This window comes from Hemitrygon akajei, chromosome 6, assembly GCF_048418815.1.
Source record: "Hemitrygon akajei chromosome 6, sHemAka1.3, whole genome shotgun sequence".
Taxonomy (NCBI): Eukaryota; Metazoa; Chordata; class Chondrichthyes; order Myliobatiformes; family Dasyatidae; genus Hemitrygon; species Hemitrygon akajei.
In genome coordinates, this window is record NC_133129.1 from 69,531,441 (window position 1) to 69,548,611 (window position 17,171).

Consider the following 17,171-nt stretch of genomic DNA (forward strand, 5'->3'; position numbering starts at 1 on the left):
GACTGTTGCAGAAAGTGTCACAGACAAGATCACATAGAGCGAGAGTGTGAAAGGCAGACAAGAAGCACAACCGTGTGAAAAATTTCAAACCCAAAACTAAGCAAATGCATAAAGTCTTCTTATCGTGTCCACGGACAGTCTACACATGGCCCAGCCAGAACTGGACACATTTTTGCGCCTTGCATACAGTGACCGAATGTGAAACAGACAAACCAGACCCTGACAAAGGTGAACAGCCATGCCTAGAACTGCATAGTGTTATTGAAGCAGATCACAAAATCATATGGATCACAATAGATGTGTCCAGTATAAAACTGAAAATGGAGCTGGATACAGGGTCAGCTTTGTCAATAATTTCAGAGACTGACTACAACAGACTGTTTTCTAGAGAAGATCTCAGTGATGCCAAAGACCTACACAGGTGAAAAAGTGTCTCCCAAAGACAAACCGGAAGTGAATGTAGGGCTAACACAGCAATTAGAGCCTTATATATTGAAACTAGACTGGTGTTCAATCAAAGCTCTCAGTGTGTCATAAACAGGCAGCTGCAGGCCAAATAGCAGCATTAACCAGAGACTGGCAAAGCTAATTAATGCTAATGAGAATGTGTTTGAGAAGGGGATTGGTAAAGTCCAAGGCATGAAGGCCAGAATTGAATTGAATGACGGAGATCTGAAAAAGTGCACCCAGAACCTTATGTACTGCATCCTAAAGTGAATGCAAAATGTCAGAACTTGGAGGCATCTGGAATGCTCTCCGGGTTTGAGTGGAGCCACACCCATTGTCCCAGTGATCAAGGAAGGGAAGGCTGAACCATTTGCATATGTAGGGATTTCAAAGTGACCATCAACCTGGTGCTGCGTACTGTGCAGTATCCCCTGCCAGGAATGGAACACATTTCTGCATCTTTGGCAGGCAGGGAGAGATTTTCAAAGATTGACTTGTCACAAGCCTATCTGCAAATGGAGATTGAGGAGTCAAACAGGAAGTTCCTCACAATCAACACTCACAAGGGACTATTCCAGTATAATTGTTTTGTCATTGTTATTGTATCTGCGCTAACAATTTGGCAAAGAACAATGGACTAGGTGCTCCAAGGTGTTATCTTGATGACCTCATCGTGACTGACCAAAAACGATGAAGAGTGCCTCCAGAACCTGGTGAAGTGCTTACCAGGGTGAGTGAGTATGGTTTGCGTGCAGAGGGTGAATTTTTGAATTCTGGCTTTCAGTTGCCAATAGTGGAAGATGTGACAAGCCATCGGCGTTGTGGCTGTGTTGTTTGGTACCTTTGAACTCTATGACATAAGAGTGGGCTCATAGGAACAATGCCCAACATGGTAACGGGGCCGCCTGTGAATTTTTAAAGAATTCATATTTTGGACATATTTTTTCATATTTTGGACATTTCATTGGCAAGCATAAGTCACAAGAGAAGATTATGCAGTGCTACAGGCACCCAAATCAGAAAATGTGTCACAACTCAGGTCATACTCGGGCCTTGTAAGCTACTATCACCAGTTTCTCCCAAACATTGCTACAGTGCTGCACCCATTGAACACACTTTGCAAACAGGGGCAAAGTGGGACTGGACAGAAAGATGCGTAAGAGCATTCAAGGTAAGAAAGAGACTAATAACATCTGATGAATCGCTTACCATTATAACCTATCCCTGCCTGTCAGACTGGTGTGTCATGTGTCATTTTATGGCATTGGACCATTTTGTCACACACTATGAAAGACGGATCTGAACATCTGATTGTGTTTGCTTCAAGATCACAGATGAGCGCAGGACACAACTTGAGAGACCCTTAGTCTAGAATGGGGAATAAAGAAGTTCCACCGCTACTTCTAAAGACAAAAGTTTACACTAGTGACAGATCGCACCAGTCCCTTGTGTCCATTTTCAATCTCAGGAAGGGAATTCCAGTGATGACTGCGGCCCCGTTACCATGTTGGGCATTGTTCCTATCAGCCCACTCTTATGTCATAGAGTTCAAGGGTACCAAACAACACAGCCACAACGCCGATGGCTTGTCACATCTTCCACTATTGGCAACTGAAGAAGAAAAGTCTTCATACTGTAAGCCAGCAGAGGTGTTCCACAACAAATTGGTGGATCAACTGTCAGTAACAAATTCTGAAATACAAAGGGAAACAAGGAATGACCCGACTTCATCAAAAGTCTATGAAATTATCATGCAAGGATGGCCAGCTCATGGTAACCCTGTTTCCAGAGTTCTTAGTGAGACAAGACCAACTGTTGGTATGTCAAAGAACGCTGATGTGTGGAGCTTGTGTTGTGGTTCCCTCTAAACTGTGCACCAGGCTGTTAGAGAATCTGCATGAAGTTTCACCCGGGTACAGTCAAGATGAAGAGTCTTGCCTGGAGTTACATGTGGTGGCAGGGAATAGATAAACAGATCGAAGACTTGACCAAAAACTGTTCAGGATGCCAAAAAGTACAATATGCACTCCTACTGGCACCGTTGCACCGATGGGAGTGGCTATCATTACCATAGCAAAGAGTACCTATTGAACTCCATGTTGCTGATTGCTGTGGATGCTCATTCAAAGTGGCTTGAGGTTATACCAATGAAGTCAACTGCCTCAGCAAAGTCTATCCGTGCTGAGGACTATCTTCACCAGAAACAGCTTACCAGAACAAATTGTGGGTGACAACGGACCTCAATACATGTTAGAAGAATTCTGATTGTTCATGAAGGAAAATGACATCAGACATTTCAAGTTAGCTCTTCACCATCCATTAATGAATGGGTTAGCTGAGAAGTTTATCCAAACATTCAAAAAATCCATTAAAGCGATTGACAAGGAGGATATTTCTCTACACCACAAGGTGGACAACTTCCTTTTTGTGTATGGAAACCCTATTCATGTGATGACAAACACTTACAATGCTGTTTATGAGCAGGAATCTGAGATCTCACTTAGACCTCCTGAAACCAGACCCATGGAGGGAAATGCAGAATAAACAGTTCAGCCAATTGCCAAGAATCCACAAGGAGCTTCGAGGGAGGACAGGAAGTCCTCTCCTACTGAGAAGAAAAGTGGACACTTAGTAAGATAGCTACAAGAAATGGATCACTGATATACACAGTGGATGTTGGAGATCAGACAAGAAAATGCCATGTGGACCGGATACTGGATGCTCATCTGAAGAACACACCTGAGTCGAATGCGTCCAACAAGATAGACACATTACAGTCACTGGACTTACCTCCCAGTGATGATCATGACGTTGACAGCAATGTGACACCAAGAACGTTGTCTTAGACAAAACACCTACCAAACCTGATACCACTCCACAGGTCCAGAAGCACTATCCTGAAAGAAACAGAGTGCCTTCCAGCACATCCTCATGGAAGATGGACCAGCATTCCTGCACTGCATAAATACCCTGCTTCGAAATGTCAGGACAAAGGAACAACTGCCTTCAGAGCTCAGAGATGATCTAATAATGACCAAATTCAAGAAGGGAAACAGATCAGATTGTGGCAATTATAGCGACATCTCCCCACCCCCCCATCAACAACAGGCAGAGTGCTTGCATATAACAAAATTGCAATTTTTGTGGAGCAATCCCAAAAGTTGTTTTTATGAACAAGACTGCTTCCTTTTACAGAACATAAAAGATGCTGCTCAAGATTTTTGACATAGTGATTTTGACTCTGATATTCCTTGGAAAATAATTTTGAAGCAATCAGTATTTTGTCATGTAAATTGCAAATGGAAGTTCTACTTAAATACTGGACTGGTCCAAACAACATTTCCGCATTTGCCATCTTAAAGTACACAGTTATCTAGCCACTACTGAATGTACTGTTGTTTTGGTCAGTCAGCCTTGACACTGCAGGTTTGAGATGTAGCTATAAAGGGTATTACCTTCCTTGCAGATCATCTTTATTGTACTGGAGGGCCACATGGCCATCAGGATATGACAGCAAATCATCCCAAGGTACCACCTGTATCAAAAATAATAAGGAAGAGGTGGAAGATCAGAAAGCTATATACAAGAACAAAGAGACAAACAAAGGAATGAATTCCTATGCTACATTGAAGACTGCATTGGTGCTGCTTCCTGCACCCATGCCAAGCTTCTTAACTTCATCAACTTTTCCTCTAACTTCCACCCTGCCCTCAAATTTACCTGGTCCATTTTCAACACCTCCCTCCCTTTTCTCGATCTTTTTGTCTCCATCTCTGGAGACAGCTTATCCACTGATGTCTATTACAAACCCACTGACTCTCACAGCTTCCTGGGCTATACCTCTTCCCTCCCTGTCACTTGAAAAAATGCCATCCCCTTCTCTTAATTCTTCCATCTCTGCCGCATCTGCTCTCAGGGTGAGACTTTTCTTTCCAGAATGAATGAGGTGTCCTCCTTCTTCAAAGAACGGGGCTTCCCTTCCTCCACTATCAACGCTGCCCTCATCCACATCTCTTCCATTTTGCGCATGTCTGTCCTCACCCCATCTTCACCTTCCATCCCACCAGCCTCTGTATCCAGCACATAATTCTTCGAAACTTCTGCTGTTTCCAAGGGGATCCCACCACCAAACGCGTCTTTCCCTCCACCACCCCATTCCCACTACTTTCAGCTTTTCACAAGGATCGCTCTCTATGTGATCCCCTTGTCCATTCGTCCCTCCCAGCAGTTACCCTTGCAAGCAGAACAAGTGCTACACCTGCCCTTACACCTCCTCCCTCACTAGCATTCAGTGCCCCAAACAGTCCTTCCAGGTGAGGCAACACTTCACCTGTGAGTCTGTTGGGGTCATATACTGAGTCTGGTGCTCCCAGTGTGGCCTCTTGTATATCAGTGAGACCCAATGCAGATTGGGAGTAGGCTCACCAATCACCTATGCTCCGTCCGCCAGAAAAGGTGGCATCTCCCAGTGGCCACCCATTTTAATTCCATTTCCCATTCCCATTTCCACATGTCCATCCATGGCCTCCTCTGCTGTCACGATGAGGCCACTCTCCGGTTAGAGGAGCAACACCTTATATTCCATAAGGATAACCTCCAACCTGATGGCATGAACATCGATTTCTCAAACTTCTGGTAATACCCCCCACCCCCTTCTCTATTCCCCATCCCTTTTTCCCTCTCTCCCCTTATCCCATTGCCTGCCCATCACCTCCTTCTGGTCTTCCTCCCCCCTTTTTCTTTCTTCCATGGTCTTCTGTCCTCTGTCAGATTACCCCTTGTCCAGCCCTCTTTCACCAGTCAACTTCCCAGCTCTCCACTTCACCCCTCCCCCTCCCAGTTTCACCTATCACCTTGTGTTTCTTCCTCCTCTCTCTTCTAACTTTGACTCCTTGTCTTTTTATCTCCAGTCTTGATGAAGGGTCTTGGCCTGCAACATTGACTGTAGTCTTTTTCATAGATGCTGCCTGGCTTGCTGAGTTCCTCCAACATTTTGTGTATGTTGCTTGGATTTCCAACACATGCAGATTTTCTCTTGTTTGTAACAAAGGAAAAACCCTATTTTGTTTGTTTTTAGATGGCTCCTCTTCAGGGCAGATGGGTGAGAGTAGAACTGGCTGTGACATATATTTAGAGGCTGAATGTGGCCAGGGAAGGTATAGTATAGCTTTAAAGTTACCCAGCAGCATGAGTACAGAGGCAGCAGCCGTGACATACAGTATGTGGTTAGCCACCCAGACTGTTTTCCACCCAGGTCAGTCAACACTCTGATAGTATGTACATTTGTAACAGCTTTTCACAACATTTGTCACTGTAGGAAACAAGAGGATTTGTTTCAGCTGACGGAAAGCCCCTCACACCTGCTCACAAGCAAGAGAAAATCTGCAGGTGTTGGAAATCAAAGTAATACACACACACACAATGCTGGAGGAACTTAGCAGGCCAGGCCCCATCTGTGGAAAAGAGTAAACTGTCAACGTTTTGGGCTGAGACCCTTCATCAGTACTGAAGGGACTCAGCCTGAAATGTCAACTGTTTACTCTTTTCCATAGATGCTGCCTGGTCTGCTGAGTTCCTCCAGCATTGTGTGTGTGTGTATTACTCCCTCTGTTCTGCTGCTCTGGTGCTGTATATATTTGAAGAAGCAAAGGGGAAAGGATATGGAGTCATAAATTTGAAAGTCCACTCAGAATTGTTCCTTGAGGGGAAAAGAAGGCTTAGCAAAGCAGGAATGGCAGCTGCAGATTGGGGAGATGGGGAAGGCAGAAGGGACGACAGGTTAAGGTTATGGATTTAACTGAGGAGCAGAAGAAAGATAAGGAGTTTAAAAAAAAATTAATTGAAGGTACAGGGTCAGGAAAGTACAAAGAGCACAAGGGTATACTGTACATGTCAAAGATGGAGTAGTCGTGTATGAAGGGAAGTTTCTGGTTTCTAAGGGAAGAAGAAATCAGATGATCCACTAGTACCATGATCCATGGGGACACCAGGGAGCCAGCAGCACCCTGGAAAAGATAAAGGAGGTGTGATGGCAGCTTAGGATGAAGGTTGACATGGAACACTATGTCAAGAATTGCTTGGTCTGTGCACAATATAATCTTGATAGAAATGTAAAGAAAGGAGCTCGCCAACATACTAGACCAGTGGAAGGGCCTTGGACTGATTTCCAAATGGATTATGTTGGACCCTTGCCACCCACCCCAGGAGGGTATAAATATATTCCTGTAGTGGTAGATACTTCCACCAAGTAGATGGAAGCTTTCTTAACTAGGACAATCACAGCCCAAGCCACTGCAAAAGTCTTATTTGAAAGGGTCTTTACTCATTGGGGATTACCTCAGAGTATCGAATTGGATCAAGGCACACATTTTACAGCCAGATTATGCAGGATGCCATGGCACTTTTAGGGACCAGGCACAGTCAAGTGCAACTGTGGAAAGGATGAATCGAACACTTAGAAGTGTGAATGCCAAAATGGTGCAACAGCATGGGACAACAGGGCAGTGTGTTGCCTTTTGTACCGATGATAATAAGAAATATGGTGGCAACACCAGGTTCCATCCCTCTATAAACCCATGAGCAGAAGAGACATGAAGGTGGAGTTGCTATGATTAGATTTGTCAGAACCCGAAATAAGTGCGATACTGTCAGAAAATTTCTCAAAGGTTGCTTCCATCATTATAAACTGTCCACTGGAGGATTTTGTACACAAGAAGAGTATAATGGAAGGAACACTAAGGGACATGGGTAAGAGTTTCTGTCAGGCCCCAGGCCCTTTCAGGGTTTTCAAGAACTATTAGGAAATCACCATCCCACAACCTCGAATAACTTAAACTACACCAGAGTCTAAATGTAGTGAGACCCTGCACAACACAACACTGTCCCAGGATACCAGGTAATTTTTAAAAATCTAACTGGAATAATGGTGCTTGTCTACAAGACAGTTAATTACTCATCTTCTTGGCAGGCAACTAGCCAGGAGTGAGTTTAAACAGCTCACAAATAGAAGGGTGGGAGGACTGTTGGAATTAGCAGGTGCAGGTTATGGATCAAGGGTCGCCACGGTCAATACCTTAGATATAGCAGAATTACAAAACCAGATTAGTCCCTTTAGCAGAAATTGCGGGATATTACTGGAGAAAAATATCGGAACCAGATACAGACTAATTAAATTTGTTGGAGTGCTTCCCAGGTAACTCTGGATGCACTTAGATTTCTGAAGCCACTTCAAGATACAAAGAATCTGATTATTGACCGAATAGCATAAAACTGAGATCTGTACTACATAGAGTAGTTGGTTGTTCACTATTATTGCAACTTGATGCACATCAGGTACCAATTTGGGTATCAGATGAGCAACTAAAAGAATGGGTTTGGGAAAAGGTGCCCTTGTGTCACATTACAAGCCTTACAATAACAAACAGAGTACGGGGTACCTGTGATTATGGTAAAGGAAGGTTTTATGTTAGCACAGTATTCCATATTCCCCAACATGGAAATAATCTAACCTACCCTTTGAAAAGAGTTCACAATATCATGAGAAGACTTGAATATCCTTAAGAAACCCACTAACACATGCTATTGTTGTGAATGGTACTGGGAAAGAGCTAGACTTATGAAGATGTCATCAAAGGGGAGACCACTGAGCTTACACAGAAGAGATGACAAGACAAACTTCTGAATTGTCGTTTCAGTATTTATGAGGATTGTTCATTGTCCCGTAAATAATGAATTTTTGCAATATGAATTGGTGTGTGACAAACATATTATATAGCAGTGGCAGCCATGAGTTATGCCAAGGGATGGAAACAGTGTCCTTTGGAAAGTAATAATATTGCAATTGGGAACATGACTTCAGACTTGACTATTGAAGGATGAGCATTTTTTCAGCTAGCAGTAGATATGGTAACAAAACAGAACATCATAACCCAACGAACTGATATAGATGATACTTGTGGGACTATGTTGTTACCAAGTTGTATTGTTTCCTGACTGGACTGCAAAGTTCAAAGTTCAAAGTAATTTATTATCAAAGTATGTGTACTATATACAATGCTGAGATTCGTCTCCTTACAGGCAGCCACAGAACAAGAAACCCAATAACAAAAAATCCAACAAACACCCAACGTGGAGAGAGAGGGAGAGAGAAAAACGACAAATCATGTAAACAATAAAAGCAAGCAAACAGCATTCAGAACAAAAGTGAGTCCACAGACACGAAGCTGAGAGCAGCCGGAGCAGGCCCACGGCCTCAGCCTCAGCTCATCACACAGCGAAGCAAAACATCGTGGACCCTGCAGACATGAAGCCCGAGGCTGGCCCACTGCCCCAGACTCAGTGCAGCGAAAAGCAAAGCAAATGCTGTGAAGTAGCAAGCAGAACTGGCCCGAACTTTGCCTCTGGTCCCAACACCTGGCCATTTCAATCCATCTGGCCCAGCGTTTAGATCATTCAAACATCAGATCATTCCTCATTCTAAGACCTGGGCCCTACCACATCGATACTCTCTAGGCCTGGACCCCACTGCTCCTTTACAGCTTGTACCTGACCTTTAGAAATTGACCCGAATCAATCCAATCTCGCTCTCAGTTTAGGGAGACAGGCTCCAAAACTCCTCTGCTCCAACTTTTCTGTGCTTCATAAGTCTCAACTCCATTTCAAACATGCCTTGACCTCGCTCCGACCACTTCATCTCGAACATGCCTGGACCTTGGGTCAGCTTCACCTTCGCTTGTCTTTTCAGTGTTTGCAGTGATTGTTTACCATAATTTTTTCAGAAAAAAGTGTTATTAATAATGTATTTTGTTGTATTTCAGACTGGAGATGTGTTATGGAGGAGGCAAAGGAGATAATCCATCAATGGACTAAACATACAGAAGTAATTAAAACAAACGCTGGTAAGAATAATAAAATATTGCATAACTCAGGCTTCTGGAGTAAGTTTTGGAATTGGGGATCAAATACGAGGGGTGATTGATAAGTTTGTGGCCTAAGGTAGAAGGAGTCAATTTTAGAAACCTAGCACATTTATTTTTCAACATTGTCCCCTCCTACATTTACACACTTAGTCCAGCGGTCGTGGAGCATACGGATCTTGGACCTCCAGAAAGTGTCCACAGCAGGGGCAATTGATGAGTTTGTGGCCTAAGGAAGAAGGAGATGAGTTATACAGCTCTCGTTACATGCACATGTAGTTCAACTCTTTAAGTGATTATGCAGAAAGTTTGAAGTTAATATTGGTGGCATCCGTCGGTCTCGAGAGACCATGGATCTGCACCTGGAGTTTCCAGGGCGCAGGCCTGGGCAGGGTTGTATGGGAGACCAGCAGTTGCCCAAGCTGCTGGCCTTCCCCTCTCCACGCCACCGATGTTGTCCAAGGGAAGGGCACTAGGACCCATGCAGCTTGGCACCGGTGACATCGCAGAGCAATGTGTTGTTAAGTGCTTTGCTCAAAGACACAAACACGCTGCCTCAGCTGAGGCTCGAACCAGTGACCTTCAGGTTACTAGTCTGATGCCTTGCCCACTAGGCCTCGCGCCAACTGAAGTTAATAACTCATCAGTTAATAACTCAACAGGGGTGATTGATAAGTTTGTGGCCCAGGGTAGAAGGAGATGAGTTATTAACTTCAAATTTTCCGCATAATCACTCTTCATATTCAAAAACATCCATGGGTGAGGATATTATTGCATGCCGCTGTAATATTAATTTTATGTACACTGATAATTGTATTGTTTAATGTGTATTAACTCAGAAAGTGGAAGGCTGAAATCACACAAAAGGTAGAGGATAATGATTTTGTCAAAAATTAGAGGATGGTGCTTTTATGAAACAGGGTAGATGTATAAACATTGTATGAATTCAGTAAGTAAATGTTACCTTTATCTTTATATAATGTATGTGTAGCACACCTGCTGGGGATGCAAGGTAATCCTATCAGTAGTCAATAGATGAGGGGAGGATAATGATTCTAAGATAAATATCTTTGGATCAAGGGGAGGGAGATGTTGGCCAGAAAGAACTGCAGTCTACAAATTGGTGAATTCAAATGAATCAGGGACAGTGGAAGTAGACAAGCCAATTGTCTTTGTTCTTTCTTGGATTTCCAGCATCTGCAGATTTTCTCTTGTTTGTCTTTCTTCTTGCCATGAGGTCAAAGGAATGGAGGCTTCCATTTTGTGAAGTTGATCTGCATCCTCCATTTTGCGAACTGGTTTTGCATGGCTGAATCACTGTTTTAAAGTAGACACAATGATGCTCCAGGTAATCTGCTGGACTAGAGATCATTTTCAAATAAGAAGTTATTTGTGAAGTGTTCTTTGTTATAATATAACATGCAGGATTGTGAATGCTGGGGTCTATATCTGCCCTGAGTGATTTGAGGTGATTAATGGTTTAGTAACTGATTTAGAACAAAGAGCCATAATTTACCAGTTGTCATGTGTGGAAGTAGGGCAATAAATGGGTGCAGGCTTGGACCAGAGCCAGTAAGAAGGTGTTACAGGTCAGTCAGATGACCCATAGCCGATAACACTGAAATACAGTGCTGGAACTGGTAAGGAATTAATATAAAAGCAGAAGCTTCAAATGCAAATTAGCGACAACTCTCCAGAGACCAACCATAGCAGATGTGGAGGACCCCACACACATGTGGAGATTAGATTAGGATAACGTGGCACACATAGACACCTTTTCTGGGTATTGCCTTTCCTGTTTGTTGGCTGTTCATTGAGGGTCAAGAAAACTTACCGGTGTGCACACAGGTATTCGGTTGTGTAAGTACATGTGTTCTTCCATTGAGACTGTAAAGGTAATCACAGATTCTCTCTGTGCCTCTCTGAGCATTATTACTAAGGGGTTGATCCTTGTAACAACATGAACACCAACTCCGATTTAAAGGTCATGCCATCCCGATGCCTAGTGCACGTCTCACCAAACCGATCCTTTGCTCCCAGTTAAAGGGAGGTCAGTGAGCCCTTAGTGGGCAAAGAAAACACTTCAAAGATAACATGGAAATCAGCCCAAAGAAATTCAACATTACATCTAAAACCTGGGAAGATTTTGAACCTAGTAGATACATCTGGAGGAAATCTGTTCAAGAAAGGGCTGTGCTACATGTGATCATCCCCCGCCGTGCCACAGAGATCAAGCGGATGCTGTGAAAGGAGAGACTGAATAACCACTGACCACTGCCACCATCTACTCTGGCCACACTGTACCAGGATATGTGGATCCCGAATTGGCCTCTACGGCAACCTGAGGACTCACCAATGGACAACCCATTAGGGGAATATTATATTCAACTCGAGTGATTGCACTACTTAGAGACCTCAAGACAATCCTGGAAATTATTTTCTTTGAGCACAGTTGCTGTGGACGATAACTTGCCAGCACTCCACTTCTCTGAGCTCAGAGGTGATCATCAGACTATAAAGCATAGGAGCTGTTTGGCCCATTGAGTCTGCTCTGCCATTCCATCGTGGCTACTTTATTATCCCTCTCAGTCCCATTCTCCTCTCTTCTCCCCATAACCTTTAATACCCTTACTAATGAAGAACCTATTAACTTCTGTTTCGATAAACCAAATGACTTGGCTTCCACAGCCACCGGTGGCAATAAATTCCACAGATTCACCATGCTCTGGCTAAAGAAATTCCTCCTCGACTCTGTTCTAAATGGATATCCCTCAATTCAGAGGCTGTGCCCTCTGGTCCTAGACTCCCCCACTGTAGGGTAATTCCCTCCCTCTCCCTTCCCCCATCCCAGTTTCACCCTGCCTCCTCCTCCAGCTGCCTATCACCTCTCTCATGATTCTGCCTTCTTCTACTATACATAGTGCTTTCCCCTTACATTCCTTCTTCACCTTTCCTGTCTATCCCCTCCCTGCTTCAACTCCCCCACCCCTTGATCTTTCTTCTTTCTAGTTTTTCACCTGGCACCTACCAGCCTTCTCCTTCCCACACTCTCCTCACCTTCTTTATACGGTCCCTGCCCCCTCCCTCTTCAGTCCTGATGAAGGGTCTCAGCCCGAAATGTTGACTGTTCATTTCCACGGATGCTGCCCAACCTGCTGAGTTCCTCCAGCTTGTTGTACGTGTTGCTTTGACCCCAGCATCTACAGTGTACTTTGTGTTGCAGAATCTCTTGTGTTTATGTGTTCTTAAAGTCTCCTTTGATGTCTTTAATAGTACTTTTCCCCTCAGGGCTTCCACTGGGAACGTCAGCCTGGATTACATGTCTGGGCACCTGACACCTGCAGCCTCAGAAAGGAGAATGATACCACTGAACCATAACGAACATTATTGCAAATGATTTTAATATCAGTGCTAAATTAGCAGTGTTAATTCACAATCTCTGGACAATGCCTTTCTCAAGAAAAACAATCTGGCTTTCATTCTGAGTAAAAGTAGAACACATAGGCAGAAAGACAGGAATAAATATTCATTGTGGTACAAAGGTTGAACATTTTGGTTTTACCTATTGCTCTACTTCAGCGTGGGTCGAATGTGAATCTGCCCACATTCTGTACTGAACCCATGTTTCTTGGACGTAGAATATGATCTTATTAAACCACCATTGTACGTGAGGCCAAAGTCAAAATAGGTGACCTTCATTTCATTTAAACTTTTTGCAAACAAAAGACGTCCTGTGCCATTCCCATCTTGATAAGCTCAAAAAATATGCCTAAGTATCAGGAGTGGCAGATATCCAAACTAAAATATTTTTCCATTGTATATAAGTACCAAACTTCAAAAATTTCTTTGATAAATTTAATTACATTATCTTGCTACAAATCAATACAATGCCAAAGCTAGAAAGCAGAACTTGTTGGCAGGACATGAAAGAAACTACGATATGATCAAAACTGGTGAGCAAAAATAGTTGTAAATGACATAATCCTTCTCTATTAGAGTGAATTAATAATCACACACTTCTCCAAAGCAATGAATGGTATTCGTCTGGTTGATACGTATTAAAGAAAGATTTTTCTTTCAATCCCGTGTCTTGTATTTAGTTCATAGAGCTTCATTTAACATAGAGAAAGATCATTCTTCCCATCGTTTTTTAGAAAGTTCCACAAAATTAATCCTATACTTACCAGATGTTTTCATAAAACTGCATTATTGTTCAACAGTCTCCATTGCAAACACCAAGGCTATGTCCGCACTAGACCAGATAAATCTGTAACCGAAGCTTTTTCTCTTTGTTTTGACCTTCCGTCCACACTAAAACGGCGTTTTCCTCCCCCAAAAACGGAACTTTTCTAAAGTGCCCTCCAGAGTGTGTAATTTTGAAAACGCTGGATTGGCCGAAGCAGTGTGGACGGGGTAACCGGAGAAATCTAAAAATGCTGTCATGATGTGCCAGAACAGATTGTGGCAGCAGCGTTCCATTTCATTGTTTTCTTGAACGCAACCTAACAATTTCAGAACAGACGGTAACGAGACTAAAGCCAGAAGAGTTAGAAATGTGCTCACCAAATACTTTGATCCATAACTTACTGAATATAAGTATACTCACTTTGCCCTGTTTTCTGCCCTTGCTTGTATGAAGGTGATTTACCTATTTATGCTATGCAAGTACTTCACTGACAATAGATGTGTAACAGCCTAATGTAACATTGTATGGAAATACAAGATAATACTGATGCAGACATGTTTTATACATTTAACAAGGTGCTTTATTAATGCAACAGAATTAGTCAGTTTTTCAATGTTCGTCGTCAGCCGGGTCATACTGTCCGTGAACGCCCTGTCAGTTGCCTCCATAAGCTCTGGTATTTGTTTTTTTTTTAGTTTTAAGTCCTCCTGCGCGAGAGCCAACAGCTGTCCGTCATTTAAGATTTTCTAGTCTGTAACTGGTGTTACGAATGTGCCACAACTCTGAGGGGCCGAAGGGTACAAAGCAGCCCCCTCCTTTTTGAGAATCGCCAGATCGCTATTAAATCGGGTCTGGGACCCAGGAAATGAGAGAGAATCCTCAAGGTTTTGGAATGTGTCCTGGCCTCAGCAAGACAAAACCACGGATAATGGCCATTGTCTCTTGGAGACGGAATTGTGTATTGAGTACTGTACCATTCATTGAAGCCCTCAGGGGATGACCAGAGTGGGCTGGTTGTGGGATTGCATCATCCTAACCAGAGTGACATCTGAGACTCTGTGAGTAAGGATAAAAGAGGGTCTGGGGAACAACCCCTTTAGATGCACCAGGAGAGACGCTAGAAATCCCGTGACAGCGTTTAATAGCGACAGCCGGTGGGGGGCTCGTGTGTGTCCTTTCCCTTTGCCTGGGATTGGGGCCTTACCATGGAAGAACGGCTTTAGCTAAAGGAGAGGCCACAAGTGACCGGCCACACCAACGGAACTCTCGAAGGATCGAAATCATAAAAAGAATTGGCAAGTTTCTAAAAATCTCTCTCTTGACTCCAACCAAAGGCTGCAGCCTGAATGAACTGAGTGACTTTTATATTTCCATCGGACAATACATTATCCCCTAGACAACAATAGAGCTATTTCTTATTGATTATTATTATACCCGCACTTTTAGATTTAGTATTGACGACGTATATTATCTGTATGTTTGCATTGATATTATTTTTGTGTATTTTTACTAATAAATACTGTTAAAAATAGTACCATCAGACTTCAACGGACCTCTCTATTTTTGCTGGTAAGTGACCCAGTTACGGGGTTCGTAACACTGGACAAACGCGCAGCAAATCTTTCACCGCGAGATTCAACTCCAAACATGTCGCTTGTTTTCAGTAGATGTGTCCTCCGCATGCGCAGTAGGAGATTTGCTGAAATATCCATTTTAATGTGGACAGAAGTATTTTCAAAAATGCTTAGTGTGGACGCCTATCATTTTTACGCGAAACCGGCGTTTTCAAAATTATCCAGTCTAGTGTGGACGTAGCCTAAGGTTTAACAATGACCTTTTTCTAAGACACCTAACATCTTTACCCCAGCATCTGGACAACAGTTCACACCTCCATTCATGCAAAGAGAAGACTAATGACCCTCTCATGACCTCTATGACTCTTAATGGCTCTCATGTGATTGCTATCCCCGTTATATGCAAGGGATCCATTCATTGCAGTCGACACATAGTATGGAAACGCATTATGTGAATAATTATTTAAATGGAGAAAATAGGGTTGTGTTCTGGTGGGCTTCCTAAATATGTTTTATCCGTAACTTATTCACATTTCAGGCTAATACGACACAAAAGCAGTACCACAAGGCTACATTCGTATTATATTTCATCAATTTAGGGTAATATTCAACATAATAAATCATAGAAAGTTAACATAAAGTACTCACCAACAGTGGCAGGTGTGTAGGCTCCAGGAGATGAGTGGTTGTGCAGTGGTGTTGGGCAGCTTTACGTGGATGAGGTGGATGGTTGTGGGTCATCAGGATCGTCAAGGACAGCAAGGGGTGAAGGAAGACTCACAGAACTCTCTGGCAAGTTAGTGGAACTCTCAGAACTGCCGGTAGCAGGAGATGTGACAAGTGTGGAGTGCTCAGGTGGAGGTGGAGTTGGTGTAGATGACACTGGTTTGAAGAAAGTGGTGAGGGTTGTTTGCTAAGTTGTGAAGCCTCTGACGATTAACAAACTTAGAAAACCATCTCCTACTTGCATTAAAGCTAGCAATATCACTTGACACTTCCTCACTAACCTCTGAACAAAGGCAACCATTAATTTCCAAAGCTTTCACTCAAAGATGGTTGGCACTGCGTGGTGTTTTTTTTTTCTTCATTTCATGCTGAATGTACAAACTCACCATTTTCTCCATTTTTTTCATAATCGGGTGACGCACTTTGGTAACAATCTTTGAAGACACTTGAGATGAATCAATCACTGCACTTTTAATTTTCTCAGCATTTTTCTTTATGTTCCAGATTGTGGACTCACCCAGGCCGAAGTAGCATCCCAGAGCTGTGTTATCTTCACCTGACGCGGCCCTGTTTATAATTTCCAACTTTTTTTCAAGTGTTAAAGCGGTTCTCTGCCACTTGGCTGATGGCCCAGGACTTGACGTAGGATGCTTAGGAGGCATGGTTAAATATTTCAAACACAAAATCACTTCACCATAGGTAATAACAGCAAAAGGTTAAGAGCGCATGATCACACATCCACACGCTGCCACTACCAACGCGAAACTGGCGGGAGTGAGACTGTGGGGTGGGTGCGCTTGGCTTGTTTTGACAGGAAAGCAGTACATCTCGTCCCACACAATACTGGTCGGCCAACAGCCTCGCAGATTCCACCACACACACATGCATAACTGTGAGTTTTGGATGCATTTAAGGAGAAGTTGGTAGAAATAGGTTCAATGCACAACTGTGAAGACACATTGTCTGAAGACGCATATAACAGGGATAGCTTTAAACAACTCACAAAGTTTATAAACTGGAAAACTATCCACCATGGATTAGATGTAAAGAAGCCTCTTGGATGAGTGGCGAAAAGTCTTCGAGACAACACAGCAAATCCAGTTGCCTTGATTTACAACTGCTTGATAAACTGCACAAATGCAAATATAAATAACAATAAATAATATAATTATATTTGCATTTCCACAGCTTGTTGTTCATTGATTAGTGCAGACACTTACTTCTGTATTATGTGGAATTTAATGTAGACATGTGTGAAGTATTGCTCATTGGGAAGGCCAACCAGGGAAGGTCTTACACGGTGCGTGGTAGGGCATGGATGAG

At 43.1% G+C, this 17,171-nt stretch overlaps 1 long non-coding RNA gene across 4 annotated transcripts in view; it reads left to right on the forward strand.

The window, feature by feature from the left end:
* The window catches only part of LOC140728726 (uncharacterized), a 94,062-nt gene that overhangs the window by 26,199 nt on the left and 50,692 nt on the right, over positions 1 to 17,171 (forward strand). For all 4 annotated transcript variants that reach the window (XR_012099170.1, XR_012099169.1, XR_012099171.1 and 1 more), the window contains one exon: positions 9,264 to 9,344. This is a non-coding gene — a long non-coding RNA (uncharacterized lncRNA). The remainder of the gene's footprint in view (positions 1 to 9,263; positions 9,345 to 17,171) is intronic.